The sequence below is a fragment of the Hydra viridissima genome, unplaced genomic scaffold (genome assembly GCF_058129835.1).
Source record: "Hydra viridissima isolate aposymbiotic clone 2 unplaced genomic scaffold, HvirCarnegie_v1 scaffold_1, whole genome shotgun sequence".
Taxonomy (NCBI): domain Eukaryota; kingdom Metazoa; phylum Cnidaria; class Hydrozoa; order Anthoathecata; family Hydridae; genus Hydra; species Hydra viridissima.
Genome location: NW_028324300.1, coordinates 36,309,453 through 36,332,167, shown reverse-complemented (window position 1 = coordinate 36,332,167; position 22,715 = coordinate 36,309,453). Strand labels below are relative to the sequence as shown.

The 22,715-nt window shown below is 30.1% G+C and overlaps 1 long non-coding RNA gene across 1 annotated transcript; it reads left to right on the top strand.

Moving 5' to 3' along the window:
• The first annotated feature begins 18,852 nt into the window (after positions 1-18,852).
• LOC149894751 (uncharacterized) lies at positions 18,853-20,857 on the top strand. The gene is made up of 2 exons (XR_016454595.1): positions 18,853-18,994; positions 19,272-20,857. It is a non-coding gene; the product is annotated as an uncharacterized LOC149894751 (long non-coding RNA).
• Positions 20,858-22,715: the final 1,858 nt, after the last annotated feature.

Sequence of the window (22,715 nt, the reverse complement as noted above, 5' to 3'; positions counted from 1 at the left end):
ACCAGGTTTTGATTGACAAAAATATATTTATTTTGAATACATATTATGTATTACATAAATTATGTCATCAATCAAAGTATTATTTAATTTTTTAACATAACAATTTCTTTACAGACCGCAAATACTGTGTGTTTTTTTCTCTAGCTGCCAAATATACCCTGGAGGGGGGAGGCAGGGGTTAACAAAGGATTACCAAAATAATTGAAATAAAAATTTAGTAAAAAGTTTTTAAACAGAATGCTACAGAAAAAGCAACAAAATATATTAAACTGAAAGAATGACATCATCCTGGGGTGGGGTTTCTACGATCCCTTTGTCCATAAACATGTTTATAGTTCAGATAAAAAAGTTTGGAGACTTAACTCTGCAGATGTGCTTTTTAAGTTATAATAAGCAACATATTGAACGTTATTTTGATGATAAAATTGAATAAAATTGAAATCAATATTTACATAGGGAAAAACAGTGATATCACAAGAGGACACCGAATTCACCGAAATTTGCTTCAGCTGATATAGTCTACCTTCCAAAGAACTTCTGGTGTGTTTAAATACTAAGTAACAGATTATACTAAACTTAAATCCTAAAAAGAAATTATGAAACTAAGCATAGCTTGTTATGTAAGTCTTCAAACTTTATATATATATATATATAAAAATGGGATGTCTATATATATATTTCAAGAGTGTATAAGAAACTTTTGCTACACACTTTTGAAACATATTTTATTGAAATTTAATAGGAGGTCTGTAAATATCCTATACAAACTCTATAGATTCTTGTGTATAGAAAGGTTATAAACATGCTTGGAAATCCTATTGACAATTTGTTTCAAAAGTGTTTCAAAGAAAATTCCTATACACTTTTCATTTTTTCAAGTTAAATTCTCCAGTCAATCTGGATATTGCACCAATAACAATTTACAATTAGCACTTTACAACAAATCTTTTTTTAAGTTTTTGTAAAACCACATAAAAAAATAGGTTTATTTGTATATATAACTTTGTTTCTTTTCCTTTTATATTATTATTGCTCACCGTTTTAATTTTTTTTTTTTAGAAGTAGCATTGGAAAATATGGTCTTAGAAATATGAACTTAGAAATATGAACTTAGCAAAAATAGATGTGTGTGTGTGTGTGTGTGTGTGTGTGTGTGTGTGTGTGTGTGTGTGTGTGTGTGTGTGTGTGTGCATTTATTTCCACATATATACATTTGTATATATATATGTGTGTTTTTAAGTTGGATGTCTATATATGTATATTTCAAAAATGTATTGGAAAATGTTACTAAACACTTTTGAAACATGGCTAATTGGAACCTAATAGGAGTTCTATAGAACTGCTATACAAATTCTATAAAAATGTTTTTCTATGAAAATGTTAAAAACTTTCTCAAAAATCCTATAGACCATTTGTTTTAAAAATGTATAGGAAACATTTCCTACACAGTCAAATTCTCCAGTCAATCCAGTCAGTCCAGTCAATCTGGTTGTTGATGTTTGTACAAATATGTTGTTGCACCCATAACAGTTTAAAATTGACATTTTACATAATAAACTTTTTTAAACTTTTAGTAAAAGCGCGTAAATAAAATAGTTTATTTGTATTTATTTGTATTTATTTGTATTTATTTGTATTTATTTGTTTTTTTTTTGTATTTATTTGTATTTATTTGTATTTATTTGTATTTATTTGTATTTATTTGTATTCATTTATATTTATTTGTATTTATTTGTATTTATTTGTATTTATTTGTATTTATTTGTATATACTTTGTTTTTATTTCTTTTAGATTCTCAATTTAACTCCACTTTTTCTTTTTTTTTTAGTAGTAATAATTGAAAATATGATCTTAAACTTTGAAAAAATAGATTTTGGTAAAAATAAATTAGTTGTTAATATTTGTGATGCAAAGTATGGATCTGGCAATTGGGGAGTGTTTGCATCCCAAAGTTTCAAACAAGGTGAAGCGGTATTCAAGTGCGATGAATTCACCTGTGACTATGCTGAAGACGACAATGTAGACTAAACACGAGTTGATCGAGTGCTGTAAAGTTTTCCCAGAGTGTAAAGATTTTCTTATTAACTATAACTACATGATCGATTATGACACATAAATGCTGCCGAGGAAATGGAAAGAAAAGAAATTAGAATGCATTTGTGGATTATTCAACCACAGTTGTGAAGCAAACTGTGGTTCAATTGATAACGACTATTTTCTCTCCCTGAGGAGCATTTCTGCGGGTGAAGAGTTAACACATTATTACCAAACTTTGGACACAGAAGGAAGCTTTGATTTTGGATTGAATTGCAAATGTGGCTCTAAAAGTTGCTGCGGTATATTGTTGTTTAACCGATATAGGAATGATGAATGGCTGAGCGTGTTTGAAAAATATTGTTCTCCTCATGTGAAAAACCATACCAACAATTTAAAAACAAAGTGGTTCTCAGCAGAATGCTGTGTCAAACGATATAATTCCTCACAAAAAAGATTAACCGCTTTAAAAAGTATAGCGAAAGATACTTTGGTTGCCACTTTCTGTATTGCCTGAGTCACATTACCTGAGATCTAGTTCGAACCCAAGTTGCTATCTGGTTGACAACCGAGTTTTCACATCGACAGAAATAAGAACTGGGGAAGAATTAACTTTAGATTATACAAGTATGATTACTTTCTCCACTCCAAATGTGTGAACTTTTGGCAAATAACTTAGTTGCATGAGTTAAAAAATTTCATGAGATTATTTTTTATTTTTGATTGAAAAAAACTTTCTGTTGTACAATTAGAGACGGCGGTGAGATAAATATATTTTTAATCTTCTTTTAACTTGTTTCTTGATTTAAATTTGACTTTTTATTGGTATTATTATTATTACTATTATTATAATTTTTATTACTATCATTGTTATTATTGCTTATATTATTATTATTATTATTATTATTATTATTATTTTTATTATTATAATTATCATTATCATTATTATTATTGTTACTATTATTGTTTATATTATTATTATCATTATTATTATTATTATTTTTATTATTATTAATATTATTACTATTATTGTTATTATCATTGTTATTATTATTATTATTATTATTATTATTATTATTATTATTATTATTATTATTATTATTATTATTATTATCATTATTATTATTATTATTATTATTATTATTATTATTATTATTATTATTATTATTATTATTATTATTATTATTATTATTATTATTATTATTATTATTATTATTATTATTATTATTATTATTATTATTATTATTATTATTATTATTATTATTATTATTATTATTATTAATACTATTATTATTTTCATTACTACTATTTATTATTACTATTATAATAATAACAATTATTGTTATGACCATTTTTCATCATTATTTAGTATTGTTACTGGTGTAAATGTTTTATTGAAAAATATGGCGCTTATTAAAGAAGGTATGTGCATAATGTTTATTTAAAGTGCAGAATATTTTTAACCGTTTTCTTAATGTAGACTTTAACTCTCTAGTTAAACTATGAGTTATCGTAGATCTATAGTTACAATTAGGTACACTACAAAATTGGTTTTAAGTTATCACAAATTATAAAGTTCACTAGCAGGAATTCGCTATTTAGTGCTTTGATCGAGAATACAGATTTATTTGATATTTTATTGAATATTCAATTACCATTGAATTCGTAAACCGAGATTAGCAAAGAGATACTATTTTTGTCATGTTTTAGAGACCATAGGAGTACCTGATTTATCTATAACTAACAAGATGTGCTCAAAAAGTTTCAAAATGCTTTTATATTAATGCCTCCAGATTGTACAAAAGTCTTCTCGAATCAAGTATTAAAAGCCAAAACAAAGAGAAGGTTAATCAGATAACAATACTGAAATCCATACTAATACTCTTCCTACGTCTGTATCAGCCAGAACGGTGAGACTTCTTAAAACGAGCTTTTTCCACAAAGACTAAACCCAAATAGTTAAATGAGGAGGTGAACTCAAATTATAAAATGAAAGCTGCGTCATATAACTGCTTACATGAATCAGCATTTTTAAGGAAACAGAACTGCAGCCTCATTTGTCCTTGACATTTCTACACCACCGACTAAAGACCATTTTATCAAACGCGGAAATCCACAGGAAAACAACACACAAATTTTTAAAAAACTTTTGCCCACTGTAAGTTTTTTATTGTTTATTAACTAATTTTCTGTGCTAATTCCATAAATGAAAAACTTTTATCTGTACCATCGTACGTTTCAAAACTAAAACGTTTTTAGCGCCAACTGGCAACTGAGCGCCCATTCATCATCGGTGCCTCAAAAAACATTTCATGGAAGGTTTTTAGTGTGCTTCTCTCGCAGCCTAAGGTTAAATTAGGAAAGAAAAGTATTGGGTTACAAGACAGATAATAATACATATATTGTAGATGGAAAAATACATCATTAACAGGTACTTTAAATACGTAGTTTTCCGTTTCCGCGCCCTAAAATCTTTCATTAAACTTATAAAAAACCTTATGCATGCCTGTTATCAAATATGGGTTTAAAGTTTGTCCTCAAAACCAAAATAATTTGTTTGTAAAACGTCTTAAGCTACTCTAAATTTGTATCTAACACGCATTATATACATACGTATTTGTGCCGACTTAGCTCTGCTCTTCTCATAATGGCTAAAGAGGATGTGGAAATCCTACTGATATTTTTTTCTATGTGGGTTGATGTTATAATTGAAAAAAGCAGGTATTACATAAGATCGTGAAAGGTGCCATATCGTGGATGGAGCTCGAAAAGTATTTAGGAACACCCATGGATGATCAGGAACAAATCATGGGCCCCTCATGTGATATGCGCAACCTACCGTAGTAGGATGATTACGAGCTAAAAAAAAGGCAGTTGCGTTTGCTGTTCCCAGAGTATGGAGAGAGCAGAAAAACAATCATGGTGACTGTGACTTTTGTATGATTAGTATTATGAAGTACAGAAAAGCTAAAGGAAGACAAACTCTTCAATATCCAGACATACCATCATCGACAGCACCTGTCTCACATGATGACAGCCAACCAGTACCTCAACCACCACAAAATCTAAGTATACTTATCATCATAATCTCTAAAGTCACATACTTTGTTTAATTAATCAATAAGTGTTTACTATGAATTTATTTTTTTAATGAAGTTTTGAACGCATCTTTAATTTATTACTAAGTTGAAGTTGCTATATGTTGTTTTTTCGTTCTTTTACGAAGGAAGATTACTGAAAAACGGAAGGACGGAACTACGGCAGACGGAAAAGTGTGCAATAATCTCTCTTCAAAAAACAAAACAATGAGGATTTCATGAAAATATTGCTCATACCTTCAGATCCTGTACTATCAAATAATAAACCACTACCAGCAAGACAGAAGTATTCATTGCCAACTGAAGTCCTTATTCAATTAGAAAAACCAAATTTACAATTAAATTAAGACGAAGAATAGTGTATTAAGAAAAAAAAAAGAAAAAAAAGAAAAAGATTGTTTTGGAATTTTTTTTATCTTTAATGATGACGTTTTCATTTGTTTTGTTTTTTAATTTTTTATCTAATTTAACTTTAGTATTAAATTTTTTTTTTTTTTTTTTTTAATACGTTGGAAAAAGAGGTTACGTAAAAGTATTTAAAAAAAATTTTTTTTTCTAAACTATTTTCCTAGTTAATTTATTTTATTATTACAATCTAATTCCATTTTTTTTTCTTCTCAAGACTTGTAGGAAACTTAATCAATTTCTCGGTTTTACACTGAATACACCTTTTATCATTAAGTTACATTCAATGATGAATTGTGTAGGCGAGCGCGCTCTCCTCCGTGTATGTTTTCTTTTGTGTTTCTTTTTTGCTTCTAAGACTGCGTCATTTAATATTTTTATATTAGAATTGCATCTCAAGCCCTCGATTCCCAGCAGTTAAGAAATTTGTTCCTTTAAATATTCAATTTTGATCACTGTGCGCCGATGAATATGTGAAAACTGCTCTTCTGATTAAAACAATATTATAGTCTTTACTTTCTTCTTCTTCCTAATATTACTTTCAAAATATCCCTAAACTATAAGGAAAATACGATGGATTCGCAAGTTTACAAAAAATGTCAGTTGCAAACTAAAGACGTGCTTATTTATTTTTCTTACTTTCCTAGGTTTGTTTTCTTCATTACTTAATTCTGGTTACAATAGTCCCTCATACGGAGTTGAATAAAAAAATTAGATCTTGGGGCTAATAGTTAAAACCTAATGCAAAATATATGGGCTCTTCCGCAGAGTTTACAATATTTATTAACAACACTCCTCCCACATAACGTTCTTTTAAAGGTAGGTAGTAATCCGTTCTAGTTAGCGAATATTCTTAGCATTAGTCAAGGTTCTCTAAACTTGCTAAATACTTTTTTGAAAAAAAACTGGCATTATTCTATCCATATAATGTCAACTTCCTTTGGATCATGGTTGCTTAAAGTTGCTGTTTTTATTTTAACGAAGCATTTTAGTTTACTGTTTACGTTGCTTTCTAAGCAGTCGATTGCACTGGATGTTAAAATGTTTTTAATAACAGACACCATAGTATAAGACTTTAATTAGCTATGGACTACCCCTCCATAGTTCATTGCTTATCTCGTTAAATGGTGCTGCTACTGTTGTGTTATTAAATCAGCAAAACTTTTACTTTCATGACTTAAATTCCAGCACTGTAATGGAGATAATCTTTCGAATATGTATGGAGATAATCTTTCGAATTTCTTCTATTTTGTTTTCAATAAAAGACTTGTATTCCTTTTCAGGGGTAGCTGCCCAACAGCGTAATTTGTGCGCCATTCCAGAAGTGTTACCTGTTAATGTTTATTTTTCTATTTAATGTTTCGAGCACAGTGTTCGTTAGCCGGGCTAAAACAAGATTGCCCAAAAGAGCCTAGTAATGTTCAACACTCAACTTTGATGAATCCAGAGTTTTCGATTCTCACAAGATAAATAAAAACACCTGATGCTTCGAAGCTGACGTCATCAAATACGAAATTAACTTCAACACTTGTTTTGGATTTGGAGAATGGTAATAGTTATATAATATTGTGGAACGGATTTTTTTATGTTAGAAAACGTGTTTATAACATGGATTCATTTTAAAATATTTGTTTGTAACACATTCCAAACCACATCAAATATGACGTTAGTTCAGAAAACAAAATTATGAAAGTTGGTTGTATTAGTTTTAGTATTAGTTTCATATTGGTCCATATGGACTTTAAAAGAATTAAAGTTCGTTTTTTTTAGAAAAAACGGTATGACGATTTGATTTGCAAACGTCTTTTTGGTTCAAGCTCTAAATTATTCATTTTTAAGTCCTAGAAGTTTGGGTCTGCGAAAAGTTTACAAAAAACTCGAACGCTTGGGTTTTTTGTAAACTTTAACGCTTTCGCTGCAGCGCATTTGCCACCCGAGAAATCATTTATATAAAAAGGGCTTTAAAAGTAGCATAATCCGGGTCTAATTTTATTTATGTTAATGGATGATTAGGGAGATTTTCATATAGAAGAGATAAAAAATTATTGACTCCGAAACCCACCCTTTCAAATTGTAATCGAACTTTTTCCTAGCATTCAGCAAAAGCATTCTAAAGTCAAAGAAATTGCATGAAATCGCTTCTAAGAACTGTTAAAACTTATTTTTTTTAAATAAGCATATGAAACTTATGAAATAGGCTCTAATGTACTCAAGAAAAATCAAAAGACCAAGGATGTAATTGTTCTTCTATTATGTAATCGTGCTCACTCAGTTGTTTTGGTTTCTTAAGTAGGTGAAGTAGATGTTTTTGCATGACTTAAAATTACCTGGTAGGCTAACGCATTGTCCAGAATAAATACATCCACTTTTGATAGCAAATTAAATATGAAAACCGAAGGTGTTTTACTTTACAGTATTATTTTATTATAGTACATTGTTTCAAGATATACATAGACATTTAAATGTTAAGTTATTCTCGCTCTCGAAGAAATACTCGAGTTTTTTGTTTAATACCCACCAATTCCTTTTTGCACAACTTCGTGTTTGACTTGTCTTTCTACTCTATTACAGTTATCACCGATTTCTGTGTGATTATGAACAAGTTTACCCTTCTACTTTAAATATCTTTTCATTATAGTCTTGTATTTTTCGACTGGAAGAAATTGTGGACAATATGGTGGGCTCATGTGCTAGGGAATGAATACGACACTAGTTCACAATACTCTAAAATTGTCGTTATAGAGTAATGTGAACTCGCTAAATTAGGCCAAAGTATAGTAGGACCTCTATGTTGCTTAATGAAAGGCAGCAAACGCTTCTTAAGACACTCTTCGATACAAAATTTACTCTCCATTGTTGACTTTGCCACGAAACTTTACTTTTTTGTCCGCAACTACAAATAAATTGCCATATCATACTCTTCTTAATAAATTTATCCACTGAAACGTACTTGTACTTCGACGGATTTTCAAGATAATTGTGCAAATCTTTTGTTCTCTAAATTTCTTCTTTTGTTGACATTTTGTTACTAATTGAGTGCAATTGAAACGCTGTTTAAAATTTTGGTCTTTACTTTAATATTAAAAAGCAGTTAAATAGTAAAATTTGTCATATTTATTTTTGCTCTCAAAAGTGGCCGAATTTTTTCTGGATCATGCCATTTTAAGTCTTGGTTACATGGAGTTGAATTGTTAACGTCTTCACTGTAAAAAACATACTTAACATAACTTACCAAACTTAACAAAACTTACAAAGCATACTGCAGTAAAAAAAAATACAGTAAAAAACATACACCTGCAAGCGCAGTCTTTCGACGTTTCCGATTCAAACAATCAAACATTTCCTTTATATCTTCAGTATGTAAAACGATTATGTTATTGAAAATGATTCTTGCGACATTTATTCCTAAGCGTTTGTTAGGCGCTTGTTAAACGCTTGTTAAGTGTTTGTTAAGCGTTTATTAAACGTCCCATGCTTTACAAATTTTAAGCTTATCACATAATAATGATAATAATTTGTCAATGGTCCATTGGAAATTTTACATTTCTTTTGTTAAATTTAATTGTAGCTATGATGATTATTATACTATTAAAAATAGAAGTCAAGAAGGTTTGATTATTCTCACGTTTAATACAAAATCTGTTCAAACTTCAAACATGTCAACCAATGTTGCTGCAACCATGGTTTCTGAGTGATGTTACATTTTTGTCATTGGTTTGGGTGTGTGAGAGTTTATTTAAGGGTTGTGCTCTAATTGGTTAAGCATTTCCTAAAGTACTTTAAGAAGGTTTAGCGCCGTATGAAAGTTTCCTATTATCAAACTAAATCCTTCAATAGTCTTAGCAGCATATCATTTCTACAGTTACTTAGATAATTGAATTTGTACAAAATCAAACACTAATAGTTTGTACCACACCAGTCATGGAGCCCATCTCACGCGTCTTTGCCCAGCATAGATGATTTCACTCTCGTTTGAACATTCAGTAGAAAATATAAATAGGAGCAATTTATATCTAAAAAAAGCTCGCTAGTCTGCTGACCTACCGAAGGGTTGCCGAAAACCCTAGAATTATCCTGATGCTTGTCTAAGTTCTCTGGACGGTGCAAAATCTTTGGTGTGAGGGCGAACTCTTCGTTGGACATAAAAGACGTGATTCCAATTCTAGCGTCTCCACTGAGGTCGGACAACCTCTAATTTACCCCCATTAAATTTTTTTATAACATTTTTTAAATGCTGTTTTTAAAACTCAAGTCCGTTTTATTACACCACGTAAAAATTTTTCTTAAGATGGCTAGGAAGGTGATTTCACAAATGTCAAACTCAAATTTTATCGCAAAAACTTCTTTTTTGTACCATTTTTTATAACATTTTAGAAATATTGATACAGTTTCTTTTCAAACGCCTACTAAAATCAAGCATCTTGCAACGTTATTTTATTAATTTTTATGTCCGAATAAAATCTTTCTTCTTGTTCATTACTTACATCACATAGAAAAAGTCTCCAAACGACAAAGCAAAAAATGTAAATTATCACTAATAATACAATGATGCTTAAGTCAATCCTCAGCTTGGAAGCTGACTTATTGGTTACTCTTGAAACCCTAAACAAACCAGATCTACAATTTTTGATTCCTGATGATTTAGAGTGTATTAATATTTACAACATTTTTTCTGGCAGAATGGAAAAGATGCTCTGATTCCTGGTCTTCAGAAAAACAGGTGACCATGGACAAAATACAAAGACTGTAAATATCCGCTTGGTTTGCAAAAGAATCGTAATGACTTTGAAGAGCGTGTCCCTCAAGTTGCAGAGTGCCTACAGAACCTTATGGAAGATTTGGAGAAAAGTCTACCCAATAATATGGGTTCACTTCTGCACTCATATTATAGAGGATATACACTCAAAAATATAGTACGCAGTGAGTAAGGGATGGAAGCTGTCATCAAGGAATTGGTTAACAATCACACAATCATAACCTAGTTCTACAATTCATTGGATGATAATCATTCTTCGCTAGAAACATCAGACCGTGACTAAACTATGGATCCAGTGGACCTTGAGATTTATAAAGACAGGAGACAGGTTTCATCGCAGCGCCCTGAGACTTGAAAATCAAGCCAATCAAAGCTCAAGCCACCCTTGATGCTTGAATGTGAAAATGATCAGATAATATCCTGAATTACCTGAAAGTAAAAGCAAAGTAAAAATGAGTTATCTTTGCTAGTGGGTCTGGCTAAAAGTTACTTGGCAATATTTGCGACTACTGCTTCATCAGAAAGAATGTTTTCAGGAGAAGGTAGTGCAGTTAAAGATTTTAGGCATAATGTAAAACATGAAAACACTAGCATGTTAGTTTTTGTAAGTAAAAATTACACAAGGGTTTCTTTTAACCTCAAAGTTTGGGAAAAAACTTATTAAGAAGAGCTATATAAGCTACTTCATGTCACATTACCACCTAAGAATTAGCAGCAGGGAAACTTAGCAACAGGGAAAATCTAAAACGAAGACTCAAACACAACATCAAACTAAAACTAAAAAAAGAGTTGGCACCTGAAAAGGCTTCTTCAAGTCAAATATCAGAAACCCAAGCTGATCTTGAGCCTAACGAGCAATAGCAGCTACAGCTAAACACTCAAGAGAGTCAAAGGACTCTCTTGAGTGTTAAGAGAGTAAGAGGACTCATGAGAGTCTCTTGCGTCCTTTGACTCTCTTGAGTGTCTAGCAGATTTACGCATTTTTACTCATTTTTCGCAAACTTGCCTAAAAAACATTACTATAGTGAATATGCTAAAAAACATTATTATAGTGAATATTCTGATGAAATGCTGTGTCGGGCGTTATGTGATAAAAGGGATTGTTGTCAAAAAGGATCTCGATTCAATTGCACTTTGCATGGTTAGTTTGATTCAGCTACATGTGCTGATTGGTTGGTTTAAAACAACATTGATGCCGCATATGAAAGTTTTGGACAACCCAAAAGTGGTTATCGGAGACGACCTTTCAAACCATTTCTGCACCGAAATTGTAAACTTGTGCCAGGAAAACAACATCCGTTTTATATACTTGCTTCCAAACTCGAACCACCTGTGTCAGTCACTGGTTGTTGCTTTTTTTGCTCCGATGTAAGTGTCAACGCTGTTGCAAGTGATTCAGAAATGGAACACAAAAAAATCTTCTAATTTGATCCAACAAAAACCTTTTTTTGTTCGCAACAAAAGACAATTTTTGTTGGATCAAATTAGAAGATGTTCTCCTCAAGATCAGCTCCTCACCAGTTCCAAAATCTTCTCTTCAGGCTTATTTACTTTTATACATAAACAAAGTTGACAAATCTAAATTGCAAATTTCTGAAATACTTCAACCACTAAAACTCGCTGAAATCATGTTAACACTTTTGTTCAATCTGATCGCTACTTCCATTGAGCAAGTGTTTTCAAAAATGCTAAATTACTTATCTTGTAAACTCAATTCAATGTCAAATACTTTCACTGAAAAATTGTGCATTTAACATGATTTTTGGCCAAAGTTAGGTGATCCATTTCAAAAATTGGCCACCGTATTTATATATATAAAAAAAGTAAGCTCTTTGAAACAATATGTAATTTATACAGTTAGGACTCGTAGACTGCACCGTCTTACGTGTTTTAAGATATAAAGTATTTTACAAAATACTCTGATCAAAAGCTATGAAGCCAAAAGTTGATAAGTGGCCAAAGTTAGGCGATTTTACGGTAAACATTTCAAAGAAATGATCTTGTTATGTTTATGGGCGTTAGTGCTTTTCTCATAAGTTTTGGTCGAGTGTTTTGATTTAAGTAGATTCTTATTGTCCATGTTTCAAAAGTGTAATTTTCTTGCTACAAACACAAAGATAAATTAAGATACCTTCTTTTCAATAAAAAAGTTTTTTCTTCTTTTAAATTACTACGTTTACTTAAGTACTGTAGAACGAAATTAGTAGAACGAAATTAGTAGAACGAAATTCTACAACTGGCCCTAAACAGTCAAAATCAAAAATATTATTACAAAACATGATTACAAAGTATATTTACAATTGAAGACCACATGGGAAAAAAACGGCAGTCACACATTTGTAGTTTAGAGTGATTTAAATTTCAAAGTTTAAAGCTATATGCAACAGTAAATATGAAACAAAATCACTTTTATTATCTTTGTTTAGAATATGTTTAACTCATCATAATAAATTTACATAATTTTTATTTATATCTTTTATACAAGGAAAGCTATAAGAATATTTATTTTTTTGTAAATAGGATTAAAATGGACTCTTTTTTTAATTGGCCTTCTTTCCAGTGTTTTAGACTATACTAGCATTTTTTGCCAGTGCTAGTTAAGGGACTTTATGGCCAGACTGTTGTTTGCTTTGTGTTCTCCTGGGTAGATTCAGTAGAACACAAAGAAAACAGCAGAAATACAAAAGGAAAATGCAAGAAAGAGTAATAAAAGTGATTTATCCAATAGAGGACTGATAATTTATGCCTTTAAAAGACCTAATAACTCAGCATACCACATGTTTGGGAAGCTCAAGATTTTATTCAAATCAATATTATTGGCTCCGAAGTTTTGTTCTTTGCTTTCCTTCAGTCGAGCATCTCGTTTTCTTTTATAAAAGTCTGCCTTTGTTTATGAATTTTTGTTTCGACTTGGAGTTTTTGGAGAGCCTGATATTTAACTTCACTGGCAAATAGAAGCGTCAACTTTTCCTCAAATAAATAGTGAGGTTGTCTTCCTCTAAAGGCTGAAATGTAGTTTTTTATTCTTTTTATCGCATCATCATTAAGTCTATGAGATTTGTTGTTGTGCTGATTTCTTTTATCATGCATAAGTGTTATGGTATAGGATTAGGGCTGAAGCTTAGGCTTCTTGGTTTATTAACATTATCAAAATCTTTTTACCTATGACTCCTATAAAAACCTATACTCTCTATAGATAATATAATTCTATAATATTATATTGGAGCAATATTGTTAATTGAAATATTCAATAAAAATACACACTGTTATAGCCCAGCTAGAAAAGAATTTTGCAGTGACCATTAGTGACCATTTAGTGACCATTAATCAATCACTATCAATATATTTCGAGTTGATAAAGATGTTAAAAAAAAAACACAAGTTATTGCAAATAGTAATTTACTATAAAACTCGATGATCAAATTAAGATAAAGAAAAGCATTAAAAGAAAAAGATTAGAAACTTTAGAAACATTAGAACTTATCACATGACAAAAGTTGAACTTTACAAAAATTTGTAAGTAAGTAATATGGATAAATCAATTAACTTAATGTATTATAGTTGCGCGTATAAAAACATACACAAATTTAAAATTAAAAAATGTACAAATGAATAAAAAAAAAAATTATTGAGATAATGAATGAAATCAGACGTAACTTTTCAGGTAGAAATTATGGAGTATAAGAGTATGATGGAGAATAAGAACAGATTCTTGGACCTAAGAATAAAATCTGTTTTTAGGGTGTACGGAAGGGTATTTAAAGAATGGATACACTAGTATGTAACATATAACAAAATAAGGTCCATGACATACTGCATGTTATGGACTTTATTCTGTTCAGTTGTTTGTTTTAGTTTGATAGTTAAGTTGTTATAAGTAACTGATCTTAGATTATGCCCACATTTTTTCTAGTAGTAAAGTAGTTATGAAATATGGTAGAAATGAGTTCGTGTAAGAATCAGGATTTCAGTGTGGAAGTTTCTTGGGCAGAAATGAATTATCAGTATTGCTCTATTTTGAAATGAAATAGTTTTAGAAAAGACAAACAGGTTTTAGGTTGTTCCCAAACTTGACATGAATATTGCAAATGTGAACCAAAAATTGAGTAATACACAGAAAGTAACGTTTCAAAATTATACAGGTAGTAACGTTTCAAAGTTAGCGTAGTGTTGAACGTTTGCTAACATGCCGTTGGAACGGCTTAAGTTCGAAGTAAGGTCATTAGGTGTGTTTTAAATAATTGTTTCTCATCTGTCACAACACCAAGATAAATTATGTTACTAGAGGAAGACAATTTTCGGCCGCTTATTTTAAAGTTTAAGTATTTTGGAAGGTTCTTGTTAGTTTTTTTTAGAAAAGTTTGTATGTTGCGTTTTTATTTTTAATATTCAATGAGATTTTATTTGCTCGAAGCCATCGAACAAGAATTGCCGTATCCTGATTAATATATTTTTTGAAAGAGTTTTTTATCAATTTAAGATTAGTATCATCAGAAAAATGATGCCTATTTGAATATTTGATGTAAAGATTAGATCTTTGATGCAGATAATAAAGAGAAGAGGAGCTAATATGGATGCCTGAGGAATACCAATGCGAACGCTTTTTAATGTCTAAGAAAGTGCTATTTAAAGTAATAAACTTTTTACGATTGGAAACCTATGATTTAAATAATTGCAAGGGTATGCCACATACACCATAATAGTTAAGCTTTAATAGGAGAGCATCATGTTCTACTGTGTCAAAAGTTTTTTATAAATAAAACAAACCCCAAAAGCAAAGTTTCCATTATCAGCTCTTTTATTTTTTGCATTTTTGATGAGAGCGTGAGCTGTAGAATGCATTTTACGAAAACCAAACTGTTGTTTATATGAGCATTAATTTTGGTTTTTTAATTTTGGAAGACATAATTTATAATTCAAAATTTGTTTTGCATAATATTTTCAGCAACTTTGCTTAAATTAGAAAGAAGAGAAATTGTACGATAGTTTGTGCAATCAACCGTAAATCCTTTTTTGCAGACTGGAAAAGCTGGGGCCAACTTATATACATCAGGAAAAATTTCTTTGAAAAATGAATTAAGATGATACTTAATGATTTGCATAAAATCTTTGACACCAGTTCAAGATGCTTTGTTTTAAGGCTAGTTGGGGAGTAACTTTTATTTAGCTTTACATTTATCAACTCTTTTATAACTTTTCAAGTGTTTTTTAAATTAACAATATTGTTACTAAAAAAATACCTGTAAAATTTTTTTTTGCTAAGCTTCAGAAGAAGAAGCTTATACTTTAACGAAATTGTTTTTAATCGTAAACAATTAGTGCTGCTACCAAAACTAAAAATTGTAACTAACTTAACTAAAGAAACCGTAACTAAAGTTAGTCGACTGACATTTTAGCGTAACTAATATTAGTCCGCTAACTTTGTAGTCGAATGAATTTAGTCGACTAACTTTTTAGTGTAACTAAATTTAGTCTACTAAATTTTAATTTGCGAAAAATATATTGTTACTTTTACCCAAAAAATACTTCTTAAAAATCTTTTTATGCGTTAGTTGTGAAATTGTTTGAGCGCCATGTTTTTAATTACAAATTGCTGTAAGTTACAATTTACATCTGCGGGGCATCTGTTTTAAGGTTCAATTTTAAGTTTTTTGGAGAAAGGTTTCCGACATATACACCTGGATTTTGTAGTAAAACTTATCTAATTAGTCCCCCGTTATTGTTAAGTACTTGATTTAAATTTCAATGAAAAGCGGTTCAGATCTGTATTTTTCAATTTCTAATAAAAATTAATTATAGATTATAAAACACATGTGAAATTAATTTATAAAAAAAAAATGGTGCCATGTTTTTGAAAGGTGTGTTATGTGCAGAAGCATTTTCGGATTTCCTTTACATAATACCTGCAATGATTTTTTGAGGTAATAATACCTAATTTATTTCGTTCTACACTCAAAAAAACGCAGAAATATACAATGACAACAATAAGGTTGAAACAGTTGGCATTTAATGTTTTTTATTATTTCTATATTGTGCAATTGAACATATATCTTAATTTAAGGAATCATAACTCTAGAGGAAAGTACTTAGGGGTCAAGTAGGGTTTGCCTACTTCACTTTAATACCGTAGAAAATTTTCTGGCCTGTTTTATTGTGAAATTATTGTTAGTATTCTATTAAATTATATTAAACAGTTTGTTCATAAGAGGCTTTATATTGTACTTTTTACATCTTAGGTTTCTGCAAAACAAAAAAAAGGCAAAGTTAAAAATGTTTGTAATCGTTATACAGAAATTGCGTTTTTAGCGCTTCAATATATTTTGGAATGTGTTCTCCATCTTTTTTAATTCCCCAAAAAGTTGATTGAAATCCTGATGAGTATATTTAAGAAAGCGTAAAAAATATAAGAAGATCAAAAGAAGTTCAAGCTCATTTAATTCCTGGTTGTCGTTCTTTATGCAAGTTTTACGATTCAACTGTTGAGAAAGACACTAGGTTTTTAATTTAATATTATAATGCGTTTTATATCAAATTTAAAGACTATTTACTATATCGAAGATACCACCTTTTGGTCGTTGAATTCGGTAATATCTTGTTCAACTGTGCATCTTTGAAAAAATTGTAGACCTTAGATTTCTACAGTTTGTAGAGAATAGTTCGTAACTTTGACATATGACATATGGAGCTTTTCTAAAATTGCTGTGGCCACATAGCTGTTAGCTATTTTTTTCAAAATCTATAAATTTTCTAATGTATATTTGGCTTAATGTATATTAGCAGCGGGTACTCCAAGACAAAACTCCTGGTAATTCAGTTCAAAGTTGTGTATGATTTTAAGGAAGTTATTGCATTTCCTTCCAAATGATCCAAGCCAGAGATGGTACGGCATTTTTTATTATATAGCAGTTCACTATTGGTTTTACCAATCTATGTTTAAACATAGATTGGTAAAACCAATAGTGAACTGCTATATAATAAAAAATGCCGTACCATCTCTGGCTTGGCGGCATTGAGCCGGTGGCGGGTTGTTCATTGGATCTTAGTTGGTCTTTCGCTGACAGTATAGCTAGCGGTCTAATGGCTATACTGCCAGCAAAAGACTAACACTTACACTGTCTGTCCTCATATTGCAGTTTACTGCTGTTTAATATATTTTGCAATACTCACAATAGCTGAATTTAAGAATAAAGTCACTAAATATGCATTATGTATAACAAATTTCTTTAGAATTAACGAACGCAGTTAAAAAAAATTATTTTGCTGCATTATCACAACTTGTATTAAAAGAGTACGTATGTGAGTATACCAAGAACCAGTCTTTGTTAAAAGCCTTAATAACGGGCTCAATTTTGCTGTTTTGTTCTTAAAACTTACTATATCTATACTTCTTGGCTTAGGCCTTGTCTATACACATAAGTACTCAAATAATACAAATTGTAATTATGTTGTGAAATAATGTGTCATGCAACTGCGTTTGTTGAGAAATCCATCAGCAAACCTTGTCACATGAAAGTCTTTTAGTGACAAGATTTGTTGGTGGATTTCTCCTGATGGCTTCTTCAATTAATGTAAAAAAATTACTCATATAAATAAATAATTTTATTAGTCGCTGTTCCGTAGGCTGGTTATTGTTGGTTTGTTTAATTAACATGATATGTTCAAACCGCACCAAGTTGGCAACCTGAGCTGAATTAAGACATCAGTTAAAAAAAAGTTCTGAAATAGTATGCAAGGTAATACAATTTAGTTGTGATTTAATGTAAAAAGAAAACTTACTACTAATACTCTTCAAAGGCTGCCATTTGTTACAGCACACATACTTAACCATTTGTGGTGCTTTTAAAATAACTCAAACTTTGTCACATGCTATGTATTTGTGCCAGTAAAACATTTTATAATTGAATACTGTTGAAAAAAAAAAAAAAGTAATTTGTTTTTTTACAATGCAACAAAAAGTTAGCATGCTGTAAAAAATAAATAAAGGCTAACTGCATGTCACTAAAATAGCATTTAAAAAAACTGCTTTTCCTCAAGCACTTTACGACACTGCAGGGTCTACAAAGCGATCATCTTTTTTACATGGTTATCTTTAATGGTTACATTATTTTCATATTTCTCAGCATTATGATAACCATTACTCCCAGTCCAACTTATTTGCGATATATTTGATTTGTGAACAACGTCATCGTCGTTCTCTCAATAAAAAAAGAAAAAGCTTCTTTTAAGGTCTGACCACCCTTCATGGACACAGCAATTACTAAGATTGCCAAAATGTAACTTTAAATGCTTGAGCAGTAACTTTAACTTGCACTTTACTAAAAAATGTGAAAAATTTTGCTGAATAAATTTTTTACTATTTAAATAGACATAGTATATATTGCTATTGATTCAATTCTTATAACTGGTAACTCGCCAGTTTTATCAGTGATGAGTACTGACATTCCTCAATTGTATCTGAATTGTATTAGGAATTTTATTGTGTGCTTTTATCCGTGCCTTTTTTTGTGGTTCACTCAAACAAAGAACTTATTAAAAAATATCAGCTTTAATTAGTCAATGTATAGATTAGATAACTATTGGCTGCATTATAAACAATTACATTACGCAAAACTAAAGCAGCAGACAGCCTGTTTAAAGTTAAACTTAGAAGAGAAATATAATAAAATCGTTCGTTCCATTTACGAAACAGGAAGAAAAGTGGTAAAACATTTTTTGTGCTTGTTCAAGTCCTAAATATTTGCTTGCATCCTTACATCTTTGATTTTTATTACTTATTACGTTTGTTTTCAATTTATTCTATATTTAACTTTAAACTTGTTGCTTGATAATTTTTGTTTTAATAAAACTTGCATTTGTTGCACTTAATTTACGATTTTAACGATTTCAACGATTTTAATCACAGTAATTCTAAGTCATTTCCTTTCTTAAAATCGTTGATTTAAATCAAACGTTTTAAATCAACTGATTTTAATTGTAGCAATCTAGAGTCATTTCCTTTCTGTCAAGCATGTCTTGCGCTTTTGTTTCTCTTCTGACGCTGCAGCTATCGCAGTTTAATCATCAGTAAGAGAAGTAAAGGGTTCTATGGTTGGAGAAAGGTGGTAGGAATTTTGACATTTTGTGGGATTTTTTGTTTTATTTTTCTTATCAATTGTGTTCAAAGGCACTGTTTTTCTCTAAGACTTTATCTACATCCTTTCCTTTTGTATTGATCTTCACCAGGTTTGCTGAAATTCTTTCTTCTAAAATAAGTAATTAATAATGTGAAGACAGATATGTGTGCATTTGAACTAACAGTTCTATTGAATAACACACAGATGTAATAAAAATGTAATAAGCGATTCTGAAATGTGTTTTAAAGGTAAAGATAAATACAAGAGTATGAAACTTAGCACAATGACTTTATTAGACTACTATCAAATCTTTCCTGCATTTCATACAATTTCGGTTTTATTTAAATTAAAGTTCGTAGCTTTTTTTATTTAGATCAAAATATATTCGGTTCAATTTTTAATTTTTACGTTCAAACGTAAACATTATGCCTCTTAGCCATATGAAGCAGCTAAAAAATGAAGCAAAAAACACTACACCAGCAACTTTTTAGTATTTATGGTTCTGTACATATGAGTTTTGAACTTTATAAGAAAAATAAGGTGGCTGATGTTGACATCAGTAAGTTGTATGTTAAAGTGGTATGAAAATTTGAAACAAGAAATAACTGAAATAGAAACGAATAAAAATAATGGAAGGATGTCTTTTTTTTATTGCTGTATGTACTCAAAGAAATAAAACAGTATTAATTTTTGGTATTAATTTTATGTTCAAAAAAATAAAAAAAGGATTTGATTAAATTTTCAACCTCAAAATTTAAAAATTGTTTTTTTTTATTTACCCCTTTTTTTTATTTTTATTTTTTTTATTTTTAACACTCCTACATTTTAGTATGAGATTTTAGAATGCCGTGCTTAAGGACTAGGATAAACCTTTCATCAGCATGAGACTGACTGATTTTAATAACATAATAGTTCGCAATTGCCACTTTTTCTCTGTGCCACTTGGTGCATTTTATTGCTGCTTATTACGATATATGCATGCAGTGTTTGTTACAGTGAAACATAAATGAAGTCAAAAGTCAAAATCTTTTAAACAAAACAAATTTTGCATTAAATAAAATTCTAAATGAATTATAGGTAAACAATTTGAATTAATACATCTTTTATTAAAAATGTACGCTGGATGAAAACAATAAAATCTGCAGAGCAAATCGTCTTTTACGTAATCGCATGCCTATTGTCTCATCTTGACTCTTCATATTTGATGTTTTAACTCAATATCTTTCTCAATGTCTAATTTCTGTCAATTTGATATTAGTCTTACCTCAATACCTTCCTCGATATCCTTTGAGTAGCTATCTAAAAGGTTAGATTAGTATTATTTATAATAAAATGCTTTGCGCCTATTGCGGTAAAGTGAGCTCTGAAAATTTAGTGTTAAAGTTTTATATATATGGGAATGTTATTTAAGTTGATCATATGTGCAGCCTCGTACGGCCTAGTAAATGCAGTATCATTTATTTTTTTAGCAACTTGCATCATGTAATTGGCTTTAACTCATGAAATACTTGTTCAATAGTGATGAACATTTGAACCTAAATCTTTGTTAGGTATAAAATTCGGAGTGAAGTTTTTTTTTAATGAATGTAAGTTTATATACCAAAAAAAATCATTGAAATCTGAGATGACATGACAATTTTTTTTTGGCCAATTTGACATGGAACACCTTTAAGTTATTTAAATGGATTTTTTTCCCAATAATTTAGTTATTCCTAATGAAACTTTCTTAAATTACATCTGATTTTTAATATGTTATTAAGATCATTCGGAGGAATTGAACAAACAAGCAAAAGCTCTATAACATTTGTTCTGTCCTTTCCGACTCGGTTTTAAACGGTTTTAGGTTTTAAGAACCAAACAATACTTCATTAGAATTACTTGTGTGTAGTAGATGCCATGTTATGTTCATTCCCACATAATATTTTTTAGATTTATAAATTCTAAAAATTTTACTTTAAATTCAAAATATAAAACAACTTGTAATGCATTTAAACGTATCAACTTATATCTTAGAATTCTAATGGTAAAAGAGTGAGATGTCTATTTATAAGATGTTTACGTTTATATATCAAAAGAGGTTGTCTATATATATGCATATTTATATATACATACAGATATATGTATATATATGTATATACATACAGATATATGTATATATGTGTGTCAATATATATATATATATATATATATATATATATATATATATATATATATATATATATATATATATATATATATATATATATATATATATATATCATCAAAATTAAAGCACCACTTATAAATTCCGACTTTTTTGAAAAATATTATGTATTTCCCGGACTTATCAATTACAAAGATAGTAATAATGTTTATTGTTGGGCCTTTTGTAGGTTTTATTCCGTTTCCCTTATTTAATTTCGAAATTATAGCAGCTTTTCATAAGTAGAATATTTTGCAGTAATTATACCTCACTTCTAAAATAAATGTATGTGTTGCATTTAAATTGTTTTAACAGTGGAAGACAATTGTCAATTGAGCAACATATCCGTTCACAATCTGGCGTTCTAGACAAAATTTAAGTCGTGATGAATGTGTTGTAATTGTTACTTTTTCCAACGAAGGATTTACTAATTGTGAACTTGCTTGAAGATTTAGAGTGTCTCATACAACAGTCAGTAGGGTTCTACAAAGGTTTGTAGAGACCAATTATCACGCTAGACGACTTGGCAAAGGCAGACAACGAGGTACCAATTCCTTAGAGGACCCATTTTTAATGCTTCGAACACAGAAAGAACGGTTCACTACTGCACGAAGTCTCCAAATACAACTTCCTGAGGCTCATTGAACTGCTGTTACAACCTCGGGCAGCAGCTACTAGTCCCAGATTGTCAGTAGACCACCGAAAAATAGATTGGTTTTTTCAAGGAAGCATATGAAATGGGAAATGCATGATTGGGGACAGGTCTAATTTACAGATGAGTCAAGGTTTTGTATTGTAAGTTCTGGTCGCCCCACAAGAGTGTACAGAAGGCTAAATGAAAAATATTTCGCTTGTAACATTCCAGAAACCACTTTATATGGTGGCGGCTCATTGATAGTATGGGGCGGAATATCTTTAACAGCTCGCACAGAGCTTTTTATTGTTGATGGTGGACATCTGACTCCTCAACTATGCATAGCAGACATTTTAAAACCTTTTGTCGTACCTTTTACACCGTACATGGGAGATGGATTCCTTCATATGCAGGATAATGTTAGATCATATATGGCTTATATTGTTACTGAATACTTAAATAATGTTAATATTAAAGTTTTGGAGTGGCCAG